Source organism: Pinus tabuliformis, chromosome 3_1 (genome assembly GCF_031772625.1).
Source record: "Pinus tabuliformis cultivar Carrire ecotype Pingquan chromosome 3_1, CPIR1, whole genome shotgun sequence".
In the NCBI taxonomy this organism is placed as follows: Eukaryota; Viridiplantae; Streptophyta; class Pinopsida; order Pinales; family Pinaceae; genus Pinus; species Pinus tabuliformis.
In genome coordinates, this window is record NC_142301.1 from 679,424,068 (window position 1) to 679,450,469 (window position 26,402).

Consider the following 26,402-nt stretch of genomic DNA (forward strand, 5'->3'; position numbering starts at 1 on the left):
TCCATCACATACTATAAGGTAAGAGTTTAATGAGATGAGAAAAAACTTGTCTTGATATAACATGTAAACACCATATTACTTATAACTCATGCATATTGTATCTTATTGTGCATATGTTAATTGTATAACTTCAATCTATGTAATTTTTTACATCTAAATTGTCAAATATGTAGAAGTTACATTACACTAGCTTAAATCCGCACATAAATAAAATATCAGAAACATGGCAGGGGAATGAGTAAGCATTTTCACACTGTTTTAAAATTTGTCCTTCATTGGTGAAGAACAATTCAATGCTATTTTTGGTGGAGTATTAAGTTATTAACCAAAGATAAAAAAATGTTTGTCTCTTAAATGACTGAAAAAGGATATTTAGAATGTTATACAGAAGTTATGTTTCACATAACTATATCTACTCTGACGTAACTATAATATTCCAACTCCATTTTTTTATATAGAAGTTACATTTCATGTAGCTATCGAAGCTACATTTACGTTTTTTAGATAAAAGTTACATTTTACATAACTATATCTACCCTAACATAACTACAATATCCCAATTCCATTTTTTTCACACTTTTCAAGATTTTAAAGTTTTGTTTATTTTAGTGTGATTATGCAATTAAATAGTTGTTATTGTTTAAGACATCTCCTATTTCCAACATTTTGAATTCTTAAGTGGGATATTGGGTAGGTTTGTGTTACTACCATATATATCATGTTTTAAGTACTTGGTGTTTTATGATTCACCCAATAGACTTTAGGAGCAATGGCCTTGAATTGAATGCATGTTTCCATTATACATCTAATATTTGCAACTGTTTCCACCTGAAGAACCCAATAGCCCATGTTGAACATGAAGAAAGTACCTCAAAAATTGGGGAATATCAGTTATTCTATTTCCAAAGGGGGATAGATCTAGAGAAGGCAACGACAACTATCATAAATAGCTTTTATCGGGTTGTATTTAATGAAATCCCACTAGAATTTGCTACTAAATTAAATCAATTGATGAATTTGAAGCTTGAAGGTAGTGTTGAATAGGTGTTGCATGGTATCTCTATAACACTATCTATCTACATGATTCTAATGCCATGAGATGGGGTCTCGATAACACTATTGTCTAGTGATGGGTGCTAGATGTAGATAGCTTTCTCATGTCCTACAAGTACATCGTATCATTATATTTCTATGAAATATTGGAATGTGTTCAAAGTTTGTCTCAGATAAGGAAATATGTATGTACTCTTGAATTTATCTATGTTTTAATAAGATCAAGAATAAAGTTGTCATTGTAAATAATTGGGATCTACCATGTAAGTCTACTTTACTACATGGAATTCTTGATTTGTTAGATCCAAACTAGTTAGGGTTGGATTTATTTTTGTTGTAATGAGATTAAGAATAAAGTTGTCATTTTAATCACTAAAATCTACCATGTAAGATTTATTCACTACATGAAATTGTTTATTTGTTATAGCCTAACTTATTAGGATTATGAAGAGTCCTCTTTCATGACAATATTTATGAATGCTCTATTCTTGCTCAAAGAATTACATATTACTGAAAGGTGGAAAATAAACGACATCCAACTGAATGGTTTCTGTTTTAAAATGTGTGGTGGGAGTATAAAATCATTTTCAGTTGCATTCAAATATTTTGGAGCATCCACTAAAGTGCTTCATTTTCCTCCTATTTATTTCCATTACTATTATCCCAACGCTTCTAGAAGTCCTTCTCCAAAGTGATCTCTTAATTATCTTGGAGGGAAATTGATTACTTGATTGGAACCCAGAGATTACAATTTGATTAGGAGCAAGGGATGAGAAAACTTCATATTCTTCAATATATTCTGCAAGTTAAAAGAATATCGAACGATTGCCTTTCTGTTTAATTGATACGAAAATCACTCAAGCATTTGTTAGGATTTTGAAACCCTTTTCAATGATTTTTTTTTCTTTCAATGTCATTTTAATGTTTTCTTCATTAATTAATTAAATTTGTTTATTTATTTATTTTTTAATTTTATTATTTATTTTTTAATTTTTTTTAATTTTTTATTTTTTTATTATTTATTATTTTATTATTTACTTTTCTTTATTTATTTTTTTTTTTTTTTTTATTATTATTATTATTATTATTATTATTATTATTATTATTATTATTATTATTACTATTATGTGTTTTTTATTTATTATTTTATTTTTTATTTTATTTTATTTTTTCTTAAAGTTATCTTTTCAATTAAAGAAATTAAAGAAAAGATGAAAATGATGAAATGGAAGGATTTTATGTCTTAGTGCCTACGAATGCCTTCCTAATGTGAAGGGCTTGGTATTTTCTTGACTCAAGATTAGTCGCATTTGACTTCCTAGCATTTCTTTTAATTTCATTTTTGTTGTGTTTATATTGCTATCCTTGAAGTTGGTGATCTAATGTGTGTGTAATAGGAAGTATTAACAACTAAGAACTCTCAAAGGTGATATTGATGGATGAATGACTTTAAATGTCCCTACTTAACACTTTAATTAGTATTACATGATCATGCAAAGAAATTATTAATCAATATTAAAGGGAAGATGATTAACGTGCAGTGTTTCTTGTCTTGTCATATAATTACTGCATTTTGGCCCCCAATAATATATTTGAGGCTACTTTTTGGTTGTTACTTGTGGAGTTTCCCTTTGGCTTAGAAAAACATCAAGGATAAATGTCCACTGCATTGGCATTGGACATCATCAAAGAGGAATTCACCAAAAGTAGTAGAGGACATGGGAGAAATTGGTACAATGAGCGAATAATTGCTAGAGAAACATCAAGGAACCATAATTTCTTGTGTATTTATATTCACTTGAAATTAACTAGTCACGAAAAGTACCTTTTTTTCCGAATATTTTCATGTATACATAAATACTAAAAACACAATTTCAGACTAATTATTCAAACTAATAATTATCTGATAATCACAATTTATAATTAAATAGTATAATATGATTAATATTATAGGACAAAACTATAGGGTCTGGTTGTGAGGAGCATTGTGACAATATATGTACACTTTTCATTGTATTAGACAATCATCTCTCAGAGTGTGATATCCATCCAATGAAATGTACTCCCAGAGGCCATTGTGGGTTGTTGTAGCATCCATTGTCCTTTTAATTTTACTTTTAGTTTTATCGCAAAAAGGGAAAAAAAATCAAATATTATGTTGTAACGGAAATAAGAGAAAATGAGGAAATTTAAAAGAAACGAGTCGTTTTCTTTTATTGGTGACTTTTAAATGTGAGAAACTTGGCAGAAGGTCTGAGCCGTCTGATAGACAGGCAACAAATCCAACAGTGGTTGTGTGGTTAACAAGCATGAGGGTTAATTCTAAATCAGACGTGGGAAATTATAAAATGGAGTTAAAACCTCAGCTGATCAGGGTCGTCCGCTTGAAGAATGTAGATCCGACGGTAGTCGCGCGGTTAACATGGACGATGTTTAATTTGGAAAATGGGCGTAATGGCTTATAGAATGTGATTTAATCCATTCAAGTCTGGATTAATCACAACCACTCATCAAGAAGTGATGAGATCTGATGGATATTGCGTCGTAAAGTGCACGAAGTTTATTGTAAATTTCAGACCTGAGAAATCTTTGAACTGTAGTTTTGTTTCCTATCGGGTCCATGGGGAAGGCAAAGGTCTGTGGAAAAGGTGGACGCGATAATTTTATGAACTGGAGTCTAAATTATTTTCAGTTTCGTGGTAAGCCATATTCTGTGTAAATCAACCAATTCCGCTGTTTTAATGGAATAACTAGAAATAGAAGCGAGAGACTGAAACTTCAAAGGAATGGTGATTGGTTGGGTTTCTTTGTGTTTCCACCAATTAGAGCACTCCCGATATATATGCGAGCCATAAGGGTTTCTTTATGTTTTATCCAATCAGAACATTTTTGATACATACAAGGGCCCAAGTCCACACACAAAGTTTTATAAAGATGTAGTTTTTTGTGTTAAAATAGTTTAATTATTGTCAGAACATCTATAAAGAAACTTCATCAGCAGTCAAGCCACAGATCCGAACAACGAGAAACCATCATCAGTTTTCTAATTTCTATCACTTCTTGTTATTTTATTTTCTTGAGAATGAGGTGTCTTTTACCCTCCAATTTAATATTTTGTAATGACTTTTACTTTAGATAGTTAAAAAAATATCTCTTGCCGTTTAAAAATTATTGATATTTTTGAGGAACTTGAAGCATATTTTCTACAAATATTTTGATGAAAATTATGCACCCAATAACACTTTTCCTCAATATGAAATTTTCGAAAATTTTGTTGATTAGGAGATTAAAGAATGATTTTGCAGGAAAAGGCTATCTATTACAATGTCTCAGTGCATCCAGAGAACTCTGCAAAATCTAAGGAATTTCTCATCCCCTTGGGATTACCAAAGTCTAAGATTAAGAGAAAGTATTTCTCTGAATCCTTTTGCACAAGTATTCTGTCATGAGATAAAGGGAGAAAATAAGACTAGTAATAACATAGAAATGATCAAACAACTGGCTTTCTAGTTCAAATAATTTGGAAATTTAAAGTTAACAGAAAAATAATAGGTTTTACAGCAAATAGATGAACTGCAAGGAGAACTGAAAGTTTTAAGATTCATGATTAACCAAATGGCATTAATCACAATCAACATTGTTTTAGGAAATTGGAACAACAATGTAGTTCATATTATCAGTCTACTGTTGTCAAACAAAATCTACACTTCAATGATTTTTGGATTGGGATGGCAATGAAAAGCATACATTAATGAAAATGGTAGATTATGGGTCCAACATGCAAGTGAGACTTCCACTAAGATATTTCACATCTTTAAGTGTGAGCTTCTAGATGGTATTGATTTGGCAGTTCAACCTTCTCCTGCGTTCAGAAAAGTTTTTAAAGATTCTTTTCTAGATATTGGTATTAGCCCAGTACCTTTTCTAAACAAGTGGGAAAATCAAGAAGTGATGTTTACCCCACAATAACAGAACCTCCAAAAAGTAAAAGTAAATCAAGACCAAGGACAAACGTCAAAAGCATCTCCAGACGAGAAAGAAACAGTATCAGTAGATGCCAAAGGAAAAGGTACAGTTGAAGAATCTACTTTTCAGGACACATATGTGGATGCACAAGACCCACATGATATCAATTAGGACAAAGAGTACTCAAAGATGATGGAATACGACTACCTCAAGATGCTTGAATGAAATGCATTAGAAATACAAGTGTCTTCTGATGATGCTGATTATGATTCTGACCGAAGTCTAAAAGGATGTGGTAGAATTATTGTACCAGAAATATTGAGTAGGCACCGTCAGAGAAAGAAAATGCCGACATGACCCTCAATTATTTCCACTTTGTGTCATATCTTAGATTATATTAGATTCCTTTAGGAAAGTTATAAAAGAGAGATCAAACCAGAGAAGCCCACAGGTTGGAACAGAGTGCTTCTTTGATCTTGTATTGTAATCTGTAAAGTATTGTAATTTTGATCTTTGAATTAATATTGAAGCCGATAGGCCGCCTAATTGAGGATAGTTTCGTAAACTTCAAAAGGACCCGGAGAAGTAAAGTGAAGGTGTTGAAGAAGACCCAAGGGGAGAGAGGACGTGTCTGCTCATATTCTCGGTGTGAGGAGTTTCAATTTCTATCATTAGATTTGCTACCTTTAGCTCTTCAAGATCTGATGGTCCGACAGTCTGACGGATTGTAGATGAAGTTCTCCCTAGTTGAGAGGGAGTGTTAAAATTGGAAACTAGGGCAAAACTGTTGGCATTATGGCTAAAGTGTTGTCCTTGATGGCAACCCATTCAGGTGATAGATCACAGTACTTCAAGTCAGCAGCAGAGATTGATGATCAGCTATCAAATATTGAAGAAAATAAGGGGTACGCAGGTACACATTGCATAAGGTGCGTACACGCAGGTCAATGTTACATAAAGTGCGTACATACCCGCAGTTATCCCATTCAGGAGGTGCGTACCCCCAGTGCACACATTTCAAGGCAAAGAAATTCACATGTGGGGTTTTCTTATGTTTTACTCTTGGTATTTAGCCGACGGTATTGTGTTATTATGGTGTCGGCTCGTGGTATTGATCCATGATTTAAGGAAGAGCTTTCCTATATAAAGCAAAGGAGATCATTTGGCTTGAGCATGTTTTGGGTTGAATATCTTACGAGGGCTAGATCTGGTCTAGATCTAAATAAGGCGAATCTATTGATGGACTGAGATCTCTTCGGCGCATGTTCAGATCTATAGATCTGACTGTCTGGGTAATTTCTGAAATCTTGAAATCATCTATGCCCGAAGGTATGCATGTACAGTGAAAGAAAAGTGCGTACGTACGCAGGAACGAAGCGTTTCAGGTGCGCCGGTACGCAGGCACAGAAGGGTTGCAGGTGCGGAGGTACACAGGCACAGAAGGGTTGAAGGTGTGGAGGTACGCAGGCACAGAAGGGCTGCAGGTGCGTACATACGCAGGGATAGAAGGGTTGCAGGTGCGTACATACACAGGCATAGAAGGGTTGCAGGTGCGGAGGTCCGCAGGCAGTTCAATGGACTCAGAGCGAGGTACGCAGGCTAGCAGTTGAGCAGGGTGCGTACATAAGCAGGCTAGCAGTTGAGCAGGGTGCGTACTGTAAGCAGGCAAGCAGTTGAGCAGGGTGAGTACAGTAAGCAGGCCAGCAGTTGAGCAGGGTGCTTACGTAAGCAGGTGAGCAGTTGAGTAGGGTGGTTACTTCTCTTAAGATCTTTTTTTATCATTGTTGTGTTCTGGGTTTGGTCCTATTATTGTTGATCTGGTTACTACAGTTGATTGGGTGATTCTCTTATACTTGATGATCGTTTGATTCTTATGGATCCAGTTTGAAAATTTATGAAAAGTGGTCCTTGTAAGAAAAGAAGTAGGGGGTTGTAGCTCCCTTCCAGGAGAGACTGGAAAACGAGAGAGAGAGTTGTAGCTCTCTGCAGGTTGCAGCCTGCGTACTGGTAAAGGACTGCACCAGTACAAAACCATTGTAAAAGGAGTTTCTAATTTGAAAGAAGATAGAGACATATTGCAGCAGGTGGTTTTCACCCACATTGGGTTTCCACCTTACATCTTGTGTTCTTTGGTGTGACTATCTGTTTTCTTTTGTTCATGCTCATTATTTTATGGTACTGACATGCAAAAATAATTCAAAGAACAAATAAAGAAGATTTATTAAAAGAATTAGATAATACTGATTCACCCCCCCTCTCAGTATTATTTCCAACAAAAACTCCATGTAGATCACCTTATTTATGGCTTCTAATTTTTTTCCTAGATTCCTCTCATCGAGAGGTGTAGGATTGATCTAAAGATCATCTGATTCTGATAAGTATTTATGGAGATATGAATTTATTTTGATTATGGACAAATTGTCAAGGACAACTAGCAAACTTATGTAGGCTCAAAAGCCCAACAGTCACGTCTATTCATCCTCAATGTTTTCATATAAATACAACGAGCATCCTCCTCATTTGGACAATTCATTCACTCATCTTCTCTCTCTCTCTCATGCATAAAATAAGCCTCTCTCTCTCACACGTGTGCCTAGAAGGAAGACGTCCTAGGGCAAGGAAGACACCGAAAGAAGGACGCTAGGGTAGCAAGTCATTTCTTTGACTAACGTTAACCAAGCATTGACCATCAAGAAGTGCAGATTGGGTATAGTTGCCTCTCCTAGGCAGGTCACAATTTTTTGGCATGAAAATCGAGGTGATCTGACCTCTGGTTTGACCGGTGTTGACTGCCCTAGCTTAGGGTTGCAAGTTGACTTCAAAAATCTGCAAATTGACTGTACTTTTGGAGTTGTTCGAGGGTTGTTTAATCAATTTGTTTGAGGATAGGTTGACCGGAAATTAACCAGGCATTTTAGAGGTCAATTTCAACTAGTTTGACCAAGTTTGACTTTATTGATCTAGGGTTTGCTACTACGGATATAAAATTACAAAATTCAAATTGTGTACTATTTCTCTCTGCTGAACTATTGAAGATAAAAGAAAATTTGATCAAAGGGTTTCCCCGCATTGGGGTTTGTCCCTGGCTAGCCACCACATCTTGTGTCTCTTATCTTGGCTTGTTTTCTATTGATCATTTAATGCTCTATCTACACTTTACTTAATGTATATGTGATTGCTAATCTATGGGTAATAAGAAGAAAAATATGTAAACTGCTCTAAGCATAGAACATACCATAATTTAACATGGTACCAGAGCTGAGGTGAAGACAAAGCTCAAGCAAGAGCAAGAGCAAGAGAAATCACCGAAGAGAAGGTTGGAAAGGTTATCTTAAAGAAATCATGGGGTCCTCAACACACTTCGCTGCTGAAGACAAACTCCGTGAGAAGTTTGACTCTCACGGATGGAAGAATCTGTCGATCTAACATTAGAAGAACAGGAAGTGTTGGACCATGTGAGAGGCAGAATTATTGAGCCTCCATCAAATGCATCCGCTGCTACTAAGAACAAATGGACCAAGGGAGGAGTCAAAGAAAGGAAGGTCATCTGGGACTGTATCGACAAGTGCTTGGTGGCCTATGTTTTCGAGCTGAACACCTCCAAGGAAATCTACGATAGACTAGTGAGTTTATTTAAAGTTAATGATGCAAATCAAGTCTTGTTTCTTAGAAATGAGCTGAAGGAAATTAAGAAGGGAAAAGATGAGAGTATGCAAGCATATTTCTTAAGGATCACTGAGATCAAGAATGATCTCCCATCTATTGGGGAAGTAATTCCTGACAGGGAAATGACACTCACAACTCTTGGAGGACTGCCATCTGAATGGTATATATTTAGGACTACTCTTCTCAACAATAACGTAATTCCTGGATTTGAGGAATTAATCGCCATATGCATTCAAGAAGAAACAAGGATGGAAAAGCAATAAATCCCCATACTTAAAGGTCATCCCTCTGCCTTTTCTTCTCATACTAAAAGAAGAAACAATTCCAGGGCTAAATTCAAAGGAAATGCTAGACCAAAGGGTGGTAGAAATGGTCGATGTTACAATTGCGATAAAATGGGTCACTATGCAAGGGAGTGCCCTGATAAAAGGGACTCACACCGGGACGATTATCAAAATTCCTCTCAAGACAATCAAAGGAATGGCAAGTCAAATGGTAGAGGTAAAAGAAGTGTTGGAAATCAAGGAAGAGGACAACCATTTAAGAAGGCAAGAAATTCCAGGTCTGAATCTAACATTGTTAACAATAAGAAAGATGAATATTATCTACCAGTAGCTCTATCTACTACTACTCCCCCGGACTCGCTGGGAAATTGGCTTATTTATAGTGTTGCCTCAAGGCACTTCATTGGTTACAAAGAAGCTCTCTATAATCTAATAGAGAAGGAAACCAACGTGGTAATTATTCTTGGAGATAATTCAAAATATCCCATGAAAGACGTAGGAAATTTCACTCTTCAATTGAATCAGGGTAATACCATCCACTTACAAGATGTATTATATGTACGTGATCTAAAAAAGAAACTAGTTTTCATTTCAGCTATGGAAGACAAAGGCTACAAGGTGGCCTTCAACAATGGCAAGGTACATGTATGGAAAAAGAACTTAAAGATTCTTTTACTCTTGGGTTTCGAGTTGATTCATTATATTAGGTCAGAGGAAGTTCGTTGGGTGTCATGTCTTATGACACATCTCTTCAGTCTGAACTATGGCATTGGAGGTTTTCTCACCTTCATTATAAAGCTCTACTTGATGTAAGAAAAATGGTGACTAGGATGCCTGAGTTCATATTGTTGGAAATACTGAGAGGGGGGGTGAATCAGTATTTCTTTTTCTCACTATTGTTTTACTAGTTAAAACATATATGTTTAGAAACACAAAATGAACAACAGAAATAAATGCTTTTATTAATATAACTATGCAGTAAAATGAATACAATAAATAGATTGTCACAATTGGTTGCCAAGCTCCAACTTGGACTTTCGTGAGGCTCCAACCTCCTGAGCACCAACTCTATTTTGCCAAGACACCAATCTTGGACTTAGGAGCACCAACTCCCAAGGACTTCAATCCTGTTCTATTCTGAGGCTCCAACCTCTTTGGTATACACTGGTGTGCTGCTACGCTCTTTTCAGGTTTCCACTGCTTCTGCTGCCCCCTTTTCTTCTGCTACTTTCACTATCTCATGCTCAGGTTATACCGTCCACGAACGATGCCTCAGTTCTCTATTTTTGCTGATTTTATATGCTCCATGCCCTTGTCCATTCATTTCCTCTTACGTGCTGGCTCTTTGGCTTCCTCCTCACTTGATCGCTTGACACTTCGGCTTCCATTTCTTTTCTTTCTTTCTTTTTTCCTTACATGCTTTATCGGCGCTTTTAATCACCCATCGGAAGCCACCACCTGAGCATTTTAATCAACCATCGGAAGCCACCACCCGAGCGTTTTAATCACGCATTGGAAGCCACCACTCGAGCGTTTTAATCACCCATCGGAAGCCACCACCCGAGCGTTTTAATCACCCATCGGAAGCCACCACCCGAGCGTTTTATCAACGATCGGAAGCCACCAACCGAGCCTTTAATCAACCATCACCGAGCGCTTTAATATATACCTTAACCCCGCAGCCATGTATCATATCATACACAGAAAACATTATAAACCCCCGCTCTAATTCAAATGTTGGACTTCAATTATTATGCACCCGCCTTTACAATTATCGGCGGGTCCAGATTTCGGTGGTCACAATAACTCTTAAGTCCTGACCTCTGACGAGGTGCGGACCCGATGCCCTTTTAGACTCCCTTCTATGTTGGTTTTCGGGTCCGATGTATATTAGCACTCGCTGTAAACAATAGTCCCGATCCTCCGACGGAACGCGGACTCGATGCCTTCTTATACTCCCGTCTCTATATTGAATTCAAGTCCGGGATATCGGCAGGTTCGCTTTGGCGGATTTGTAACGTGAAGGTTTAGCGGACCGATCTCCCTTTAGGCTGCTCTCTAATATGATTTTGGCTCTGGATGATTTCGGCGATCGCTACATCCGTTTCTCCGATGCGATACAAGAGTTATGCGGACCCGATATGATTTTACACTCCACTTGATAAGGGACTCAGCTCCGGAAGTCGGAACTTTGCACTGCTGAAGGCCCTTTCCGAACCCGATCTACTTTATACTGCCTTCATAATATTTCGGCTCCGTTAATTCGGAGCTTTCACTTCGGTGGTTCCGAAAGGCTCCACTCCTCCGATGCGCATATATATGCCGATTGCCGATTAGATCTCCGCCGTCCATTATTCCTTCAGATCGGACGGTCAGCGCTAAATCGCATATCGCGTCCATCACATATCGCATCCTCCATTCTCCATTCCCCGATCACCGATTTGGTGAAATATATATATATATATATATATATATATATATATATATATATATATATATATATATGCCATCAGGTCCATATGTGCCGAAACACATTTAACTTGTGTTTTCTGCCAAAAAGGAAAAAGGCCTTTGATTATTAAAAATGCATATATGTAGATTTTGGGCGCTCAAACACTCCCGATAGCATTAATACATGCATATGTGGGTTTCCATTGCCCGAACAACTCCCGATAGTATTAATGAAGGCATATATGGGTTTTGATCACCCGAACAGCTCCCGATAATGTCATCTGAGGCATATATGGCTCTGTTTGCTTCATTTTCTCCTCCGATGGCTCCTCTTGCTCCGATATGCTCCGATAGCTCCTCCGATGGCTCCTCTTGCTCTGGCACTCCTCCGATATGGCTCCTCTTGCTTTGATATATGTGGCTCCTCCGATATGGTCTGCTCCTCTTGGCTCCGATATGCTCTGTCTCCTCCTCTTGAATATTGCCATATTGACATCAATGACAACCTGTGTCCAACACATATTAGACCAAGAAGATGTATTTCTAGGATGTGCCGAAGGAAAGCTCAAAAGGGGACCATTCCCCTCAAGCCAAAGCAAGACCTCCGATATATTGCAGCCGGTTCACTCAGACATATCCTGTATGATGCCTATGAACTCCTTGGGAGGATATTTATATTACCTCACTTTTAGAAATGATTATTCTCGCAAGACTTGGATATGATTCTTGAAAAGGAAAGATGAAGTGTTCTCTTGGTTTCGTCACTTCAAAGCCTTGATCGAGAATCAAACCGAAAAGAAGATCAAGACCTTAAGGATTGATAATGGGACTGAATATGAATTCAATGAGTTTCATGACTTTTGCAAAGAGGATGGCATTAAGAGGGAGACTACTACACCATATACTCTTGAGTAGAATGGTGTGGCGGAAAGGAAGAATCGTACAATTATGGAAGTTGTCCGTGCCATACTCCATGATCAAAGACTTCTGAAGTTTCTATGGGCTGAAGCTGCAATTACCGTCGTATATGTACAAAGTCGATGCCCTCATCAAGCATTGGGTTCCAAGACTCCTGAAGAAATGTTCATCAGTAATAAACTTGACGTATCTCATTTTAGAATTTTTGGAAGCCCTATATATTTTCATGTGCCTAAAGAGAAAAGGTATAAATTGGGTGCATCTGGAAAGAAAGGAATCTGTGTGGGCTATAGCGAAAATACTAAGGGCTATAGAATCTATGTAGTTGGTCAAAGGGAAGTCGTGATTAGTCGTGATGTCTCCTTTGACGAAGATATGGCTCTTAGCAAAGTAGATGTACAATCTTCCTACTTTAAGGGGATCTAAAGAAGCTGACACTGGAGAACCAAAGGAAAAGGAAGATGTGACGATGCCTGATGTGGAAGAACCTATGGATCCTATTGATCCTCCTCCGCAAGAGCCTTCCTCTTCTAGGAAGAGGCCTTCAAGGCTTAGTGGGACACTTGATGATGCCGAAGGACACATTGCACTGAGAGGAACCTTCCGTGAAAGTAAGAAACCAAATAGGTATCAGGGATACCTAACCATCATGAGGACAATCATCCAAAATGAGCCTTTGTCATTCACAGATGCTGTCAAGCATCATGTATGGAAGGATTCTATGACCGAGAAATATGAGTCCATTATGAAAAAATATGTTTGGGATGTGTTCCCTAGACCCCAGGACAAAGCAATTGTCACTTCAAAATGGCTTTACAAGATAAAGCATGTAGTTGATGGAAGTGCGGAAAAGTATAAGTCTCGTTTTGTCGCTCGTGGCTTCTCCCAAAAGGAAGGTATAGACTATGATGAGATATTTTCACCTGTTACCCGATATACCACCATCTGCTCGATCATAGCCCTTGTTGCTACCTAAGGATGAAATCTACATCAGATGGATGTCAAGATTGAATTCTTACATGGTTCGATCAAACAAGAGGTCTATGTGGAGCAACCCGAAGGATTTGAGATTTATGATCGATAATCTCATGTGTGTAGGTTGAAGAAGGCCCTTTATGGGCTAAAGCAAGCACCCTGAGCATGGCATGAGAGGATCGATAACTACTTGATGAAGCTGGGATTCACTAGGAATGAAGCCAACCCTAACCTTTACTTTAAGATTATAGATGACAAGCCTCTCATACTAGTGCTATATGTTGACAACCTCTATATAATAGGTGTAGACCCTCTCATTCATGAATATAAGAGGGAGTTGGCTTCTGAGTTTGAGATGAAAGACCTAGGACTTATGCACTATTTCCTAGGACTGGAAGTCTGGCAGAAACCAAAGAGATTTTCCTATCTCAAGGAAAATATGTGTTGAAGATATTGGAGAGATTCTACATGGTGGAGTGTAAGCCCGTAACTACTCCAATGGAGCTTGACTTCAAGAAGTTAAACGGTAGTGCTGCCGGACCTATTTTACAAAATGCTACTGAGTATCGTCAACTCGTTGGAGCATTTATGTTCTTGGTGAACTCCCATCCAAATATATGCTTTGCAGTCAACACATTGAGTCAACATATGGTTGAGCCTCACCACTCACATTGGATTGGTGCCAAGAATATCTTGAGATATCTTTGTGGCACAATCACTCATGGGTGGAGAAACACTGCCGAAGATGTGAGACTACTTGGGTATACTAATGCTGATTGGGTAGGCAGTGTGGTGGACCGAAAGAGAACTTTCGGGTGGTGTTTCTCTTTGGGATCTGCCTCAATATCCTGGCTAAGGAGGAAGCAGAAGTTGGTGGCTTTGAGCACCACCGAGGCAAAATACATTGTTGCTAGAATGGCCTCCTGTGAGGTAGTTTGGTTGCAAAAGCTCTTCAATGAGCTGTTTGGATTTACATTGGATACCACCGTGATCCTGTGTGACAACCAGATCGGGATCCGTTTATCAGAGAATCCCTAGTTGAGAGGGAGTGTTAGAATTGGAAACTAGGGCCAAACTCCATGTGCATCACCCTATTTATGGCTTCTGATATTTTTCATAGATTCCTCTCATCGAGAGGTGTAGGATTGATCTAAAAATCATTTGATTCTGATAAGCATTTATGGAGATATGAATTTATTTTGATTATGGACAAGTTGTCAAGGTCGGCCAGCAAACTTATGTGGGCTCAGAAGCCCAATAGTCACATCTATTCATCCTCAATGTTTGCATATAAATACAAGGAGCCTCCTCATTTGGACAATTCATTCACTCATCTTCTCTCTCTCTCCTACGCATAAAATAAGTCTCTCTCTCTCTCACATGTGTGGCTGAAAGGAAGACGTCCTAGGGCAAGGAAGATGTAGAATGAAGGATGCTAGGGTAGCAGGTCATCTCTTTGACCAATGTTGACCAAGCATTGACCATCTAGAGGTGCAAGTAAATTGTGAATTTCTGGCCTTGTGAGAGTCGAAGAATTGGAGGGAACCATCTACATGGCCCCGATCATTCTTTGTCCATGGATTGCAGTGAATGCCCTCCTCCGTTGACATTATTGTTTTCTCCATTTCTATTCTCTTCTCCGACATGGGACTGAATTGATTAAGGAAGTTATTGGGTCACTGTATCAAAGCTAATGGGTTTCGACCTTCTTGCAAATATCCCTCATGGTATGTGTCAAAAGTAATATAATCTAATATGTGAATTGATGTTGTTTAATTTAACCACGCAGGTTGTTGGCAGTCCTGAAATTCTTGCAGATATCCATTATGGCATCAAATCAAATATCGCTTAGGACATCAAATCAGATATTAGGGTGCTTGAGATTTTAGGGACTAACGTTATGATTGATAAACGGACTAATGTTATAAATGATTATGTGGTATGGAACAAAAGTGAAAAAATTAAATATTCTTATAAAAGAAATGATGTGACCATCAAGGAATCTAAACTATCCATAAAAAATTTTAAGGTAAATTCTGAAAAAAATTATTTTGAAAAATATACTACAAAATGAAATTGTAAATGTGTAATTTGAAAAATGAAAATAAGAAACAACAATTTTAGAAATTTTTAATTCATATAATTTTTTTCAAATGTAAATTCTAGACAAACTATTTTGAAAAATATACTATGAGTAAAATTGTATCACTTATATTGCACCTGTTAAACACGAAAGTTCATCTACTAGAAACTGTGGTACAATGATAAAACTATATTATCGATATTTAAGCTTGAAGAACTCCTGTCGGGATGGATCCTCGAAACAAATGAATCTTTATTGTAGGATCAAAACTAATGGGTCACTGTTTCCGTGCTTGAGATTTTCTTGATAAGGGGACTAATGTTATAAATGATGATGTGGTATGGAGTGTCCATGTACGTCTTTTATCAGATAAACTTTCCTCAGTGCAAATTTTTGGTTTCTTTTCACATTCCATTAACAGTGATTAGTGATTAGAGAATAAATTAGAGAATAAAATACATGACATTTTTGTGTAAATTTTTGGTTTCCTTTTCCTAATAAAAAATGCTAAAAAATAATTAACATTTAATTACTTTATCTTTGTGATATGCATCTATTCTTCCCTTCCCATAATCTGGAAAGATTTGTTTTCCCCTTAATATAGAAAATTGTGAAACTATTAACTAATTAAAAAAATCAATTAAAAATCTTATCATTAAATAAATCAATTTCAAATTTTTCACATTTCAATTTTCAAGAGTGAAATATCTGAAGCATTTTTTACAGCCGACCGATTTAACTCCTCGTAACCATAGTTTTTAACACCGTCATCTTTGTTGAAGGTCCACCACGCATACCTCGCCCAGAGACTGTTTCGCATATACACAAAATGTACAACAACTAGGAGTATGTCGTGCTCATTTATTTCCCAACAGTTAGTTCTTGTCTTTACATATTTACCTTTAGGAAGCTTAGGGAGTTTGAAGGGATCAACTTGTTGAGTGTGCTCACTTTTCCGGCACTGAACTAGCCTCCATCCACTTGCTAAATCATCCATAGCGTAAATACACCCAATGGGATACTCGCCATAATCGCCATTGGCATCCTCTGTATCTGACCTCTGAGATATGGCATAAAGTGTTCCGGATTTGGAGGATATCATACATCTCCCTAACACGCACGTGACAAGGAATTTACGGAAGTTACGGGAGGAAGGCGGAAAATATGTAGGAAATTTCATTAAATGCCGAGCAAACGTTGTGTTCTCTTCTCCTCCCACTACCCACACGTTGCTCTGAAAGTCGAAGTGCATGGGAACGAGTATGGTAGTATCATCGTTTCCTGCATATACCCAACTAGTAATATTTACTAGATACAGTTTTCCTTTCCACGGGATAGGTGTACCATATATGTTGTGCGGACACTCTGGAAGAAGTGACCACTTTTCAGAGTTTACGTCTAAGGACAACATTGTTGCACGATTTCTACCAACAACACTATCACTACCCAACAACACTATCAACCGATCTCCGACTGTTACTTTCGTAATCCTATCAGGAAACTCGTTGTGTAGTTCTCCAGCTATTGTGGAAGTATCCAAAGCCCGGAATGACCTATCGGAGTTCTGGTCTGAATTTAGTATGTAACAGAAGGGATGCTGCCGATCATCTGTACTATTCCAGAAAATAATTTTATGTCCGATCGCTTCCACAAAAGATCCATTCAATTCTTCTGGTGGAAACACATGCGGAATAGTTAAAGCCGTGAACTCATGTTGAGGGAAGGGTGACAACCTCTTGTCTCTGATGGCACACTCGATAAAAGTTATTTCACTCACCGTGGTTTCACGGCGACGGCCGCGTCTCTGGTGGCAACCTCTTGGTTTCACGCGAAACAGAAGATTGCATTGTCGTGGTGGCGGCGGCGCTGCGTGAACCAAATGTCGAAGTCTGTTAGCAATAAGTCCAGACCTGGCGTTGGAAATGAGGGCCCGTAGATGGCCGTCGAGGCTTGGAATAATTCGATGGCTTATAAGATCGTCGTTCATCAAATTGAAACTTTCCATGGCTGTTGAGCTGCCACTAATTTCTCTAAATCTTGGAGGCAGCAAATCAAGAATCTCCTCTGACTCGTGCTCATGATCTTTTGCATTGTCGGTGTAAAAAGGTTCCATGTTCTCTCTCACAAATTAATCCCTTTCCCTTCACGATTTTGTTGCAGAAACAATCTCCAAGAAGATGGCCGAGCGAGTAGTACGAAATATATCAATGAATGTCCAACTTGGTGATGATCGAGTCCTATGAAATATGTCTTTCACTTTATATCAAGCGTCCATGAAGGTAGGCCGACTCCCTTGAGAAGGACACCACATGAAGTCCATGAAGGTAGGCGGACTCCCTTGAGAAGAGCACGACATGAAGTCGGGTCACGCCTTTTAATTGTGGGTCTCCACAAATTGAAATATGGTTTTGTTTCTTAGGATTAAGTTTGGGTTTTATTTTTTTTAGTGACTTTATAAATTTGAAGGTATGGTGTTAAGGAAATCCAAACATTTTTTTTTGCACATTCGAGATGTTACAATTCCTTATCAATGGGCTTCTATTGGCTTCTTGAATGGATAGCTTAACATTGTTTTTTAGAATTTCCTTATCAATGGGCTTCTATTGGCTTCTTGAATGGGTAACTTAACATTGTTTTTTATTTATATGAATTCTAAACATTTCATATTACAGAAACGGCTTGTCTTGGTCATTCTAATTAGATGGCCATTTTCTCCTCAACTAAATTTAGAGTTGGAGTTAATAAATTTGGTTTCAAAGCATACAACACAGAATAGTAAAGTTAGCTAATCCATCATATTCAATAGAATCATTGGTAACTTTGGTGGAATTAGAGATATAATCGAAGAGATTGAAATGGGTCTTTCCCCTAAAACTAATATTGGACTAATTTTCTATGACAATTGTATTCATGGAAAATTTTGGAGACTAGAGAGTATTAGAGAGATTTTCTATGACACTTGTATCTATGCGGAATTGTTAGAGATTAAAAGGTATTTGAGATATTTTCTATGACAATTGTATTCACGTGAAATTGTTGGAGACTAGAGGGCTTTTATGAGTAAAGGGATTTCTGCTCTCTTTTTCTTTGCGATGGTCTTTGAGAGCACAAATTATTGTATTAAATGGTGTTATTTTCTGAGAAGGAACACACAATTTTTACAAACCTCTTTATATATAACTTCAAATCCAAAGGGAAAATGGATCAAGTCCATAAATCTAGACAAGACTAAAATTCAATGCATCTTTCAATACATGGTCATCCTTTCACTCCTTGCATTGGAGAAGGATATATGTCCCTCCAATATTCAACAAAAAATATCCAAAAGGATGGCCTTTGTGCATGTGCTTTTCTTATGAGACAATCCATCATGTTGTCCAAGCTCACTTCAGGATTTGCCTTTTGTTTACATTCGCAATTATAACAACTTCTCCCACCCCATTACTAGATTGGGTTGTGGAAAGGGTTACTTGTTGAATTGACCTTAAACCTAATGTCTATTATGAAGATTGGGTCACAACATAAGATGTAAAATCTGATGCTACAATTATGTTCATCTTGTGGAGATTTTATCTCAATCTGATTCTTGAATTGAAATTTATTCCTACTTGAACTTTGCCTAATCATATTACACGTCATCTGTAATGGGTTGCCACATGGCACCCATGTGGCATTCATGTGGCATCCACATGTGGCCCAAATGATACAACCACATTAACCAACATGATTCCATTCTTGGAAGGTACCTACATGGCCTCCATGTGGGCGATGCCATGTCGTCCCATGGAGAGGGACCATAGATTGTTTGGAATAATTAATTATTCCAATAAATGTGCTTTAAATCCTCTTTTTCTTCTACCTTGCATAGGAAAACTATTGTTCAGACCAATTCTAGCAACTTTATACTTTCTAGCTAGCCCTAGAATCAATGTCTATCATCTAAATATTCTAATCATTAAATTTCATGTGGTAATCAAATGGTATTTAGGATTTTTATTTTTATTTATTTCTTTTATTTTTTATTATTTTTATTTTTATTTTTATTTTTACTTTATTATTATTTTATTTTTATTTTTTATTTTTTATTTTTTGAGAATAGTAAAGTTTGCTAATCAACCATATTCAAGAGAATCCATGGTAACTTTAGTGGAATTAGAGATAAAATGGAAGAGATTTAAATGGGTATTCCCCATAAAACTAAAATTGGACGAATTTTCTATGACAATTGCATCCATGCAAAATTGTTGGAGACTAGAGGTTATTGGAGAGATTTTTTATGGCACTTGTATGTATGTGAAATTGTTAAAGGCTAAAAGGTATTTGAGAGATTTTCTATGGCAATTGTATTCATGTGAAATTGTTGGAGACTAGAGGGTTTTTATGAGTAAAGGGATTTCTGCTCTCTTTTTCTTTGTGATGGTCTTTGAGAGCACAAATTGTTGTATTAAATGGTGTTATTTTCTGAGAAGGAACACACAATTTTAATAAACCTCTCTATATATAACTTCAAATCCAAAGGAAAAATGGATCAAGTCCATAAATCTAGACAAGACTAAAATTCAATGCATCTTTCAATACATGGTCATCCTCTTACTCCTTGCATTGGAGAAGGATATATGTGCCTTCAAGATTCAACAAAAATTATCCAAGAAGATGGCCTTTGTGCATTTGCTTTTCTTATGAGACAATCCATCATGTTATCGAGGCTCACTTCAGGATTTGCCTTTTGTTGACATTCACAATTATAACAACTTCTCCCACCCAAGTACTAACAACTTCTCCCACTGTTATGCTCTTAACCTGCAAGACGATACCAAAATACCAAATATATGAAGAAATATGCCTAGAACATAGAACAATGAGAAATAACAACAAGTATTTTATAATTCAGAAAGCAATGTTCACTTGCCTCTTCGAGGGGGCAACCTCCAATAGAGCTAAGCTCAATTACAAAATAAGACACGATGCTCCTCGAGGGGAGTCTCTATCCTTTATATAGGATTCATACATGCAATACCATGGGGCAATACCATGGTTGTTATTAATACCATCTATCTAATACCATGGTCCATTTGCAACTAACTGTGGTCCCTTCATTAAATGCAGGTTAACCGCTTACAATTATTAATATAGGCTTTATTGAATCTTTACTTAACTATAACTATGACTCGATCCTATTACATAAATAAGGGGGTTAGGGTGGGACCCTAACATGCCCTCCCCCATAAGAATAACCTTGTCCTCAAGGCTGAAGTCGCGGAAACTGCTGAAGAATAGTGGCTGGTTCCTAGGTTGCATCTTTTGGAGAGGTGTCTTTCCACTTGACAAGGACTTCCTTGATCATGTGGCCATGCAGTTGCCGTTCTCGTGTGTCAAGAACCTGTTCAGGTTGGAGCCAGATTGACCCTTCAGGTATACTAGTTTGAATTATGCAATTGTTCCCAATCACTTTCTTGAGGCATGAGACATGGAAAACTGGATGGGTTTTTACGGTGGGCGGCAAAGCTAGCTTGTAGGAAACTTCTCCAATGCGCTGAAGTACTTGATACGGTCCGTAGAATTTTGGAGATAGTTTCTGACAACCCTTTTCTTTGACTGATTTTTTCTTATATGGTTGCAGCCTCAAAAATACATGATCCCCTTATTGAAATCGGTGTTTTGAGCGATGTTGATCTACCTGTTGCTTCATGCGGTTTTGAGCTTGATGAAGATTCTCTATAAGGTGGGCCAACATGGTTGTGCGGTTCTGTAGGAGTTGATCCACTACTTGTACCTTCGAGCATCCCTTGATATAAGAAGTAGGGGAAGGGGCGAGTTGACCATAAACTACTTCATATGGAGTCATTTTGGTGGTGGCATGATAGTTGGTGTTATACCACCATTTAGCTAGAGGTAACCACTGTACCCAGAGATGTTTCTTTTTTGAAGTGAAACACCTAAGGTAGGTTTCCAGACATTTGTTGACTGCTTCAGTTTGACCATCAATTTGTGGATGATAGGAAGTACTGAGTTGTAGTTGGGTTCCTTGTAGCCGGAAGAGTTTCTGCCAAAAGTTACTAGTGAAGACCGAGTCACGATCAGACACAATGGAAGTGGGCATGCCATGCAATTTGAAGATCTGATCCATGAAAGATTGAGTGACCAAAGTCAATGTAAAAGGGTGGTGTATGACACAAAAATGAGCATACTTAGAAAGTCTGTCCACAACCACCATGATGACTGACTTGTTTCCTGACTTTGGAAGACCCGTAATGAAATCCATAGAAACCTCCATCTAGATTGAGGCCGGGATGGGCAATGGCTGTAATGTAACTATGGATTTGACTGTTTCTCCTTTGTGGCACTGACAGATGTCGTATGCAGCTACAAAATTAAGAATGTCCTTTTTCATGCCTATCCAAAAAAATGATCTTCTAGTGCCAGCATATGTCTTCTAAAAGCCTGAATGTCCTATAGTGGGAGATGAGTGTAACTCCACCAAAATGCAGCTTTTGAGGGTGGATGTTGGTGATATTACGACTCTGTCCTTGTAGAGAAGAATTTCATCCTGCCACGAGTAGCCTGCTGTGGAAGTTGGATCCGCCTGCAATTGAATAATGAGTTGGGAGGGCCAAGGATTTTAAAACCATTCCTTGTGAGCCTTTTAATTCCATTCTGGAATGAGAAGGGAAATTGCAAGCAGGGTACTTTCCTCCTCAAATTGGCGGGATAACGCATCTGCTACAATATTTTCACACCCTTTCTTGTAAATTATCTCATAATCATATCCCATCATTTTGTTGAGCCATTTATTTTGTTGTGGTGAGGATAGGCATTGCTCCAAAAAATATTTAAGGCTTTGATGGTCTGTTTGGATTTGGCAACGTCGCCCAATAAGTATGGTCACCAAGTATCTACTGCATGTAAGATGGCCATCATCTTATTCTCATGGGTAGAATTTCTTAGATTCTTCCCACTTAGATGTTGGCTCATGAAGGCCAAGGGTCGACCTTCCTACATTAAGACCGCCCCAATACCCGTACCTGAAGCATCACATTCAATCACAAAAGATTTGCTGAAGTCGGGTAGTGCTAAGACTGGAGTGGAACACATGGCATGTTTGAGTGCTGTAAAGGCCTGTTGTGCTTCATCATTCCAGAGGAATGAATTTTTCTTGAGGAGTTGAGTGAGGGGCCTAGCAATGCAACCATAATTGCAGACAAATTTGCGATAGTAGCCTGTGAGACCTAAAAATCCTCTAAGGCTCTTTAAGGTCTTAGGTTGAGGCTAATCTTGCATTGCCTAGATCTTTTTGGGGTCAACCCTGACACCTTCACGCCCCACAATGTGGCCCAAATACTCAACTTCTTCCATGCCAAAAGAACACTTGGACATCTTGAAAAATAATTTATGCTTGCGGAGTAGTTGCAAGAGCAAATCTATATGCTGAAGATGTGCGGCCCAACTGCGACTGTAGATGAGGATGTCATCAAATAAAACAAGGACAAATTTTCTGAGATATGGTTTGAGCAAGTGGTTCATAAGGCTCTAAAAAGTGGATGGGGAATTACAAAGACCGAATGGCATGACCAAGAACTCATAATGGCCTTCATAAGTTCGAAAAGCAGTCTTTGGAATGTCTACTTCTTTCATGCGGATTTGGTGGTAGCCTGAGTGAAGGTCGAGCTTAGTAAAGAATTGAGCCCCATTTAGTTCATCCAGCAAATCATCAACAATCGGGATGGGAAACTTATCTTTGACTGTCAACTTATTAAGGGCCCTAAAATCTGGACACATATGCCATTCCCCATCTTTCTTGAGCACCATGACCACCGGCGATGAAGAAGGACCAATGTTGGGATGAATGACACCTGCTTCCAAGAGTTCCATGATTCCTTTTTCTATTTCATTCTTTTGGGTGAATAGATATCTATATGGGCACACATTTGGTGGTTGGGCCCCTGGGACCAAACTAATGCTATGATCATTTTCCCCTCTCAAGGGTGGAAGCTCATGAGGCTTGTCAAAGACTGGCAGATGGTTGTTTAAGATCGGTTGCATCTCAGGATGAATATGAAGAGAATGGGATTCGATGGCCTGGATGGCATTAAATTGAGCTATAACTCCATGGTGGCCCTTTTTTTAACAATTTTTCCATCTGATGTGAGCTGATGATAGAGGGAGCTCCCGCTTGGAGTCCGCAAAGGGTATGTATGTGGTTGTTCTGCTTAAAGCTCATATATAACTCCTGGAAATCCATTGTGATTGGGCCAAGTGTGCGAAGCCATTCAGCACCAAGGACAATGTCACACCCTCCCATGTGTATGGCAAACATGTGGGTCTTTAACTGATAATCCCCCATTTGAAGTTTTACATTTTCACAGTGGCCTTCACATTTCATTTTTCCCCCATCAGTGATTTGGACCTGGAAGTTAGAAACTGCTCGGAAAAAACAATGTGCTGCTTCCGCGATTCTTTGATGGATAAAATTATGTGTACTTCCACTATCAATCAAGACTAATATTGGGTGATGCTTAATAAAACCTTTGATTTTGAGAGTTTGAGGCGAAGAAATCCCTGTGAAAGCATGCAGCGAGATAAATCCCTGTGAAGAAATCCTGCTGGTTGTCCTCTTCTTCCTCCTCTGGTTCCTCAAGTGGTGGGGCTTCCTATGATGAACTAGGATGAGTAGCATCAATTTGAAAGAATTTGGGCTCCTTGCATTTATGTCCAGGGGAGTATTTCTCATTACAGTAGTAACATAATCCTTGCTTTCTTCTTTCCGCCATTTCTGGTGGTGACACCTTTTGAACCTTGAGTGTTTGGGTAGTGCTTTGAGCCTGTGGGGGGTGACCCTTGGCAATGAAATTTGGGCAATTGGACTGGGTCGCTAATGCACGTTCGACTTCATGAGCTATCCTACAAGCATGCAGCCAAGAGCTAGGGTGGTGCATTCAAACGTGGGCTTGTATGGCTTCTTTGAGACCACTAACAAAACATTCCATGTAGAACTCATATTGTAGACCTCCAGTGTGGAAAGCTAAGGCTTCAAAGGCTGTAATATATTCATTCACTGTTCTTGTCTATTGGAGCTTAGTGAGATGACCCAAAAATTTAGATTCACGGTCAAAGCAATCCATAAGATCTTTTTTGAATGTCTCCCAAGTCAAGGGACTTCCATAGCAACGTTGATGCCATTGCCACCATTGCCATTTTTCATTGTCCAAGTACATGATACCCACACTAAGCTGAGTCACATTATCCAAGATGTAACTCAGAGTGAAATATTGCTCCATTTCTGTTATCCATAAGGCCGGGTGAGAGCCATCAAATTTATACATGTCCAGCTTGGGTGGTCGCGGATGGGATTGTTGGTGGGTTCCAAAGAGGTGAAGAGACTGGCTAGACTCATCCTCACTGTTTTCATTGCCAATATATGCCTCCACGCATTCCTCCATATTGCCCTTTGAGAGTGTTTCATTTATGTTCTTCAGCGGCAACATTATCTCGTTCAATGTTGATTCAAATTTGTCGATCCTCTCATTTGCCATAGCTTGAGCTCTAGTTTGTACCATGCACTGATTCGATGTACTTGAAATTTGAGACCACCCAAATTTTTGGTACTAACAATTGAATGGTACCACCTTGCTTAGCTCATCGTCCTGATTATTATCGGCTAAGTCACCATTAAGCGCCAAGGGGGTCTCATTTTTTTTTTTCTTCGAACGAAGTTTTACTCCTTGCTTAGGAATACTACAGTAGCCGAATCCCAGAAATGTCAATGCTGCCAAAATTCCTGTGAAAATCACACCCCAAGTATAGGAACCCGAACAACTACTCAGATCTGGATGGCGGATCTGATGGATATGAGAGATCTAAATGGCTGATCTGATAGATCTGAACGACAAAACTGATTGCTGCTGCTGCGACAAAACCCCACTTGTGAGATCTAATCTGGAAAAGATTATGCATGATCCAGAGATAGAGAAGGGAACTATGGTCTCCAGGAGTGTCAGGTGCTACAGATCGCAATATACATAAGGGTATGACAGTAGTACTTGGCCCAACTTTTCAGGGCACTAACCAAGGAGGATCAACTGTGCCCTTAGTCATACAACCCGACTACCCTATCGTATGCGTGAGTAATCTCTCTGAGTATTGTTCTTGATGTACTATAGCAGCGAGACGGCTGATGGTTTATCTATGGAAAGGTTTCAAGGGAGCTAGGGGGTTCCGATATACCTAGAGGGTACTTGGAAGACAGTCCGTGCACAGTTCTGTCTAATGCGCTACTACTCGAAGGGGTACCCACAGTAGTTACAAGGGAGTCCAACAAGCGTGACCACCTCTTGTATTTCCTGCATTCATGCCTCCCCAAATCCGCAGGTTTATGCGCTCAATGATAGATCCCGTGGTTTAAAGACGCCAAAACACATCTCTAGCAAAAAAAAAATTGCTAAAAATTGGAGATCCCATCGGCCCTGGAATGTACTCTGATACCAATTGTTATGCTCTTAACCTGCAAGATGATACCAGAATACCAAAAATATGAAGAAATATACCCAGAACATAGAACAATGAGAAATAATAGTAAGTATTTTATTATTCAGAAAGTAATGTTCACTTGCCTCTTCGAGGGGGTAACCTCCAATAGAGCTAAGCTCAATCAGAAATAAGACATGATGCTCCTCGAGGGGAGTCTCCATCCTTCACATAGGATTCATACATGCAATACCATGGTTTTTACTATACCATCTATCTAATACCATGGCCCATTTGCAACTAACTGTGGTCCCTTCATTAAATGCGGGTTAACCACTTACAATTATTAATATGGGCTTTATTGACTCTTTACATAACTATAACTATGACTCAATCCTATTACATATATAAGGGGGTTAGGGTGGGGCCCTAACACCCACCCCGTTAGTAGATTGGGTTGTGGAAAGGGTTACTTGTTGAATTGACCTCAGCCTTAATGTCTATTATGAAGATGAGGTCACAATATACAATATAAAATCTGATGC